At 52.8% G+C, this 6167-nt stretch overlaps 1 long non-coding RNA gene across 1 annotated transcript in view; it reads left to right on the forward strand.

Annotated features, from left to right (window-relative positions):
• The first annotated feature begins 4574 nt into the window (after positions 1–4574).
• The window catches only part of LOC126507072 (uncharacterized), a 4217-nt gene continuing 2624 nt past the window's right edge, over positions 4575–6167 (forward strand). Inside the window, exon 1 of the long non-coding RNA XR_007593413.1 lies at positions 4575–4867. This is a non-coding gene — a long non-coding RNA (uncharacterized lncRNA). The remainder of the gene's footprint in view (positions 4868–6167) is intronic.

Here is a 6167-nt window from a genome sequence, read left to right on the forward strand (position 1 = left end):
GTGGGATAGGGGACTTTGTGTCTGCCTGCCTGCCTGCCTGCATGTTTGAAAAACAGCACTGGTTCCCTCTGATTGCAGGGCAACCCTAAACCAGATGTCCTTAGTGGGTGGTTGTGCATCAGCTCTCCCTGAAACAGGAGCAGGGTGGGATAGGGGACTTTGTGTCTGCCTGCCTGCCTGCCTGCCTGTCTGTCTGTCTTTCTGTTTGTCTGATTTTTGCAATGCTAGGGATAGAACCGAGGCTTCACAGCCTAACAAAGTAGAGATGTTCTGGTTATTGAAAAGGTTAACTTGAGGACATAGTCAAAAGACAGACAAGCACAAAAGTGCATGCCTTTAACTCTACCATTTGGGAGGCAGAGACAGGCAGATCTTGGTGAGTTCCAGATCAGCCTGGTCTATATAGTGAGACCCTGTCACACATACAAAGAAGATACAAGGACTCGAATGCCAGCTTAAGGGGGCTCTGGTTGTGTCAGGCCTTTGGGGCACCACAGTAGACAAAACCAACTTGGTGGGCTTATTGTACCGAGGGAAGAGGTGGACTGGAGGTTGATAGAGAAGCACATAATGACTGGAACTGGCCTGGGTTTTGAGTGCCTTGGGCCTCCTGCATGCTAAGCCAGCACCCTAGCACCCAGCTACACCCCAGCCTTCATTTATAGCTGCTCTGTACTCTTTGTGTGTGTGATGCTGAAGTAGGAGTAGGAGTGTGTGTGTGTGCATGCGTGCGTGCATGTGTGTGTGAGTGTGTATGTGTGTGTGTGTCTTCGCATGTGTGACTGGGTGAGAGGCAGGAGCATTCCCTGCTGGAGGTCAGAGAGCAACCTTGGGGGTTCGTCCTCATCTTCCACTCTATTGGGGACAGGTTTCCTGCTGTGGCCACTCTATACTCTATGCCAGGCTCTCTGGTCTGTGAGCCTCTGGGAATTCCTCTCTCTGCTCCCATCTCAACATACAAGCACTGGGATTAGAAAGATGTGCTCCCCACAGGGCTATGAGTTTCCAGTGTAAGCCCTCTGCCCAATGAGACCTCTCCCTAGATCTAGCTTTTTTATTTGTGTGTTTGTGTGTGTTTATGTGTGTATATGCATATGCTGTATGTTCACTTGTGTGTAGGTACACGTGCTTGAGTGGGTGGAGGCCAGATGAGGATGTCCGGTGTTCTGTTCTGTCATTTCCATCTTATTATTTTGAGACAGGGTCTCTCCCTGAGCTTGGAGCTGAGCTTGCAGGCTTTCAGCAAGCCCTAGGATCCCCCTGTTTGTGCCCCCCCCCCATGCTGAAGTTAGAGGTGTAAGTGCAGTCATGCCCAGCTTTTTACATGGGTGCTGGGGATTTGAACTCAGGTCCTCACGTTCACAGTGCATGATTGTGAACTGATTCTTACTGATCTATCTCCCCAGCAGCTTACTTTTTCTTCTGCGGTGTTGTCTCACTGAGTTGCCGACTGATCGTAAACTCACTCTGCAACCCAGTCAGGCATTTCTCAGCCTCCTGAACAGCTGGGGTGACAGGCGTGGACCAGTAGGCCCCAGCTCTGGGTAGGGGAGTGGGAGTTTAAGTGTTGGCAGAAGGTCTGTTTGAGTAGCTGATAAGAAACCTGACTTGCAGTGAGGCACATTGAGATGACACCTGCAAAGGCCCTGAGGTGACCGCATACTTTGTATCTTTGAGAAACAAAAGACCAGTGTGTGGAAAGAGAAAACAAAGGTAAGTGGACGGAAGTCACAGGTACAGACACACAGGGCTAAGATAAAGCACTCAATTCTTCCCGTTTGGGTTAGCTTCCAGATTCCAGTAGTGTTATCCACCTTCAGGAGTCGGCTGTGACCTAGGGCTGGTCATTTCCCCTCTATGGGTCTGTTTTCCTTTACGGTGGATTGGCCCGGTTATATGTGCCCAGGTAGTATCCTTGGAGACTCTAGACGTCCACACATAAACTAAATAAATAAATGCCCACCACCGTATGGTTCTGGAACACTTTGGAAGCTGTCGGTGACATTTGCTTGGCAGGCAGACATCCGCCAGCATTGACTTCCTGGGCTGAGCTGGCCTTATTTCACATGCCCTGTCTGGCTCCAGGAGGAGGAGGAGGAGAACGAGGTCTGGGGGCGCTGAAGGCAGGGGCTCAGGCCGCGTGTCTGTGTGGCTAAGGATAGGGCCCTGAGAAGGTGTCAGTTTTTTATGAATGATTTCCTGACAAGACTGACTCAGCCTCAGCCCAAGGCTGCAAGAGCTGGGGAGCAGGCCTCCTTTCCGGAGCCTAATCCGCCCCGGGGCAGCTGGCTCCAGAGACGGAAAGGCCTGCAGTTCCAAGTGATGAGGTGGGGGACACCAGTGGTTTTTCACCTCCCAGCTTTTCTTAGCTTGTCAGGGTTGCAGTGGGGGAGGAGTAGAGCCACTGACTTCTCCTCCTCCTCCTCGGGCTCCAGGCTCCCTCCTTCTTAGAAGGCTGTCAGCAGCTTTCAGCTCCACTGCCTGTCAGGAGCCTGCCCAGCCTCCAGCAGAGGTGTCATGGGAGGAGTAAGTCTCTTGTTCCACAGGATCCCTCAGCTCCCACAAGCCTCTGCAGCCAGGCCTAGAAGCAGAAGGCAGGGTGGGAGCAGGATGAGGGCAGAGCTCCTGGGAAGCCTGACAGGGAGATCAGAAAGGATTCTGCCTTCCCAGCCCCCAGCTTCCTCCCCAGAATATTCTAGTACTGGAATATTTGCTAGGTTCAGAAAAATCATTCCCGGGGAAAACCCTGTGCTTTTGACTACTGTGGGAGGGTTTTCAGGCCCATCTCAAAGCCTGGACAGAGCAGAGCATGGTGGCTCACACCTGTCATCCCAGCATGCAATTAAGGCAGGAGGAACATAACAAGTTCAAGGCCAGCCTGGACTACGTAGAGAGTTTTAGGCTAGCCAGGGCTCTACAAGCTATAGTATGAGATCCATCTCAAAAAACAAGCTGGGTATAGTGGCTTGCCCCAATCCTAGCATTTGGGATGCATGGGTGGCAGGGGGTGTCTCTGAGTTTGGGGCTAGCCTGGTCTACATAGAGAGTTTCGGGCCAATCAGAGAGACACAGTGAAGCCCTCTAACAAAAAAATCAGAACAAACACTAAAGTAAAAACAAGTCAGCCATGGTGGCGTGTGCCACCACTTGGCCCTCACTTGGCTCACTAAAGAGCACTGAGATGAGCCAAGGCCCAGCTCAGCTTTGCCGCCACTCTCTGCTCAGGCCTCAGAGGAGAGACAAAGACCCCCAGCGCTCCTGAGGTGATGATGCCCACCCACGTGGGCTCTGGGATTCACCATGCAGGGGACCACTAGGCTCCAGTACTCTCTCCTGGGATCAGCTGTGATGATGGCGTCCGGGAAACTTCTCACAGTGGAGTAGAGTGGAGTGGGCAGAGGAGGCTGCTCTGCAGGACCAGACGGTCGGTCGAATTCTGAGAAGCCTCTGGCACAAGCCTCCTTCTCCCACTGCCCTGTCAGCAGGCCAAGCCCTGGAATTTTGTGCCAAATCTCTGGAAAAGGCCCTGTCCTGACAGTCAGGGGACAGAATAACAAGATTAAAAGGGTGGTGGTGGCAAATGACTGTAATCCTGGCCCTTGGGGGGGGGTGTAGAAAAGAGGGTCGGAAATTCAAGGTCGTCTTGACACCAGTTTGGGCAGCATGAGACCCTGTCTCAATAGATAGATGACAGACAGTCAGACAGACTTAAAATAAGTGACTACAAAGGCCTGGAAGCCACCCCCAGCCTTCCTTACCATCTACCATCTGAGTCGGTGTGCCAAGGCCTTCCCCTCTCCTACTCATACTGGCTGGAAGCCTGGCAGGTGTGACTGTTTCCTTAGGTTCAATGCCTTCTCTGGAGGAGTGAAATCGGGAAGTCCCACAGGTCCCGTGGGATTCACAGGCTGCTGCCCTTCTGGACAGCCAGGACAGCCGGGAGTGATTGCTGTTGTCATGGGCGTTTTACCTTGTTCATGACAGGTACAGACCTCCACCTGGAGGTCACCATCTTTTTGTATCCCCCCACAGGGCTCTGGTGGGGACCTCCATCCCTGTACTTAATTCTCCAACATGCCTGTCTCCCTACTTAGATGTAAAGTTTCCTGGAGTTCTGATCTATCAAACCCGCAGCTGACACCCATTACTTGTGGAAAGAACTTCTGATTGTCACTGAGGAGGGGGAAAAGGGAAGTGAGGTCCCTCTCCCGTCACCGACCAGTGCCGCCCCCGTTTTTATGATATTAGGGATTGAACCCAAGGTTCCCCTCTGCTTCCCTCTGTTCTTATTGGCAGAGCCAGGGTGCCATGGTCACTTCTGAAGCCCTTGACACCAGAAGAGGCAGGGATGTCACCGGGGAAGAGTGGCGGCTACAGGGTGTACTTCCTCTTCTACTCACACCTGCCACATCCTGGCTGTGTGTGGTTTCTGCCCTCTGTGAGAGCCGATAAACCGAGTCTGGAGGCCCAGCACCACTCCCGCCCCCGCCCCCGCCCCCGCCCCCGTGCCTCCCATGGCTGGGCTTGGTAGAAGGCCCCTTACCCGGAGCGGTACTTGGCACGTGGATGCTGGATGCAGGCGTATGGCAGGCAGGTAGACTGGCAAGCTGGCAATCAACAGCCTCTGGGTTGCCAAGGACATTTGACACACTGCCCTACAAGCTTGCGTCTTGGAACGCTGAGCTGAGCTGGCTCTAGAACAAGAGTGCAACAAATCGGCCCACACTCCTGTGCGGAGGTTGGGAGTGCCAGGCTCAGGGCCCTTTGGAGGCTTGCACTGCTGCTCTCGGATACTGCCTAGGCCTGTGTTTACACCAAGGTGGCTCTCAGCACGGAGCAGCGAGGACCAGAGAAGGCAATGAAGGAGGTGCAGCTGCTGCTGGCTTTATCACCTGTTTCGGGAACGTGGGGCACTGTGTTCTGCAACTGAGAGACTCCAGGATCCAATTCAGCCATGAGAGGCTTTTTAGACAACTCTCAGGGACACCTGGCGCTCACCGGCCTCCCAGGTGTCCCAGCCCGTGTTCAGGGCGTGCTCTGGACTTCCAGGCCAAGCGAATAAAGGACAGGTGCCTGGCCTAAGTTAGGAGAGCAGACTCTGGTACTACAGAGTTATTCTATAGCCTGGTCCCGTGCCTCGGTTTCTGTTAGATAGTCCTGTGAGGTCCAGCCCCCGCTGCTTCTGGTTGCCTGGTGTCTTTCGGTACGACTGCTCTGCTTTGACCTTGAGGGCGGGAGCTTGGTGAACTCCTTCACTGGCAGGTCTGAGGTCCACTGTCCTTTTCTCCAAGAGGCCTTCCCTGGTCACTCACCTGCCTCATCTCATGCCCCACGATGGTTTAGGGCTCTGTGTGTTGTGTCTTCTCCCAGCGCCAGAGCTTGGTGCTTTTGTAATGCTATGTACCCTTGATTGGCCTGGAACATTTTGTTTGTTTGTATGTTTTTTAAGATTTATTTATTTATTATGCATACAGTGTTCTGCCTGCATGTATGCCTGCATGCCAGAAGAGGGCACCAGATCTCAGTATAGATGGTTGTGAGCCACCAACCATCAACTGGGAATTGAATTCAGGACTTCTGGAAGAACAACCAGTGCTATTAACCTCTGAGTCATCTCTCTAGCCTGGTCTGGAACTTCTTTTGTAGACCAGGCTGGCCTCAAGCTCATAGAACTCTGTCTGCCTCTGCCTTCCAAGTGCTGGAATTAAATGTGTGTGCCACCAAGTCCAGCTTTTTCCTGAACCTTGGAAGTGCAGCAGACAGCAGGGTGGATACTGGTACCTTAGAAATCTAGCTCAGAACAAGGATGGGCCTTCCTGGAGCCACCACAGTGGTCACGAGCTCTGTGTCTTTGCTGCTGTAGCTCTCTGCTGCTCCCTGGTGGACGAGTGTATGTGTGCTCATGCATGTGTGAAGCCTGGTGTGTATGCAGAAAGTAAGCCCTGTAAGGAGGGCGCTGGACCTGAGGTAGGCAGAAGACAAGGAGACAGTGCCTGGAAAAATGGCCGGGTTGACCTGAGAAAATGGGCCAGTAAATAAAGTGCTTGCTATACAAGGTCAAGGACCTGAGTTTGTATCCCTAGTGCCCATGTTAGAGAGAGAGAGAGATAGAGAGAGAGAGAAAGAGAGAGAGAGAGAGAGAGAGAGAGAGAGAGAGAGAGAGAGAG

The sequence above is a fragment of the Alexandromys fortis genome, unplaced genomic scaffold (genome assembly GCF_014885135.2).
Source record: "Alexandromys fortis isolate MF-2015 unplaced genomic scaffold, M_Fortis_MF-2015_v1.1 scaffold_27, whole genome shotgun sequence".
NCBI classification, from domain to species: domain Eukaryota; kingdom Metazoa; phylum Chordata; class Mammalia; order Rodentia; family Cricetidae; genus Alexandromys; species Alexandromys fortis.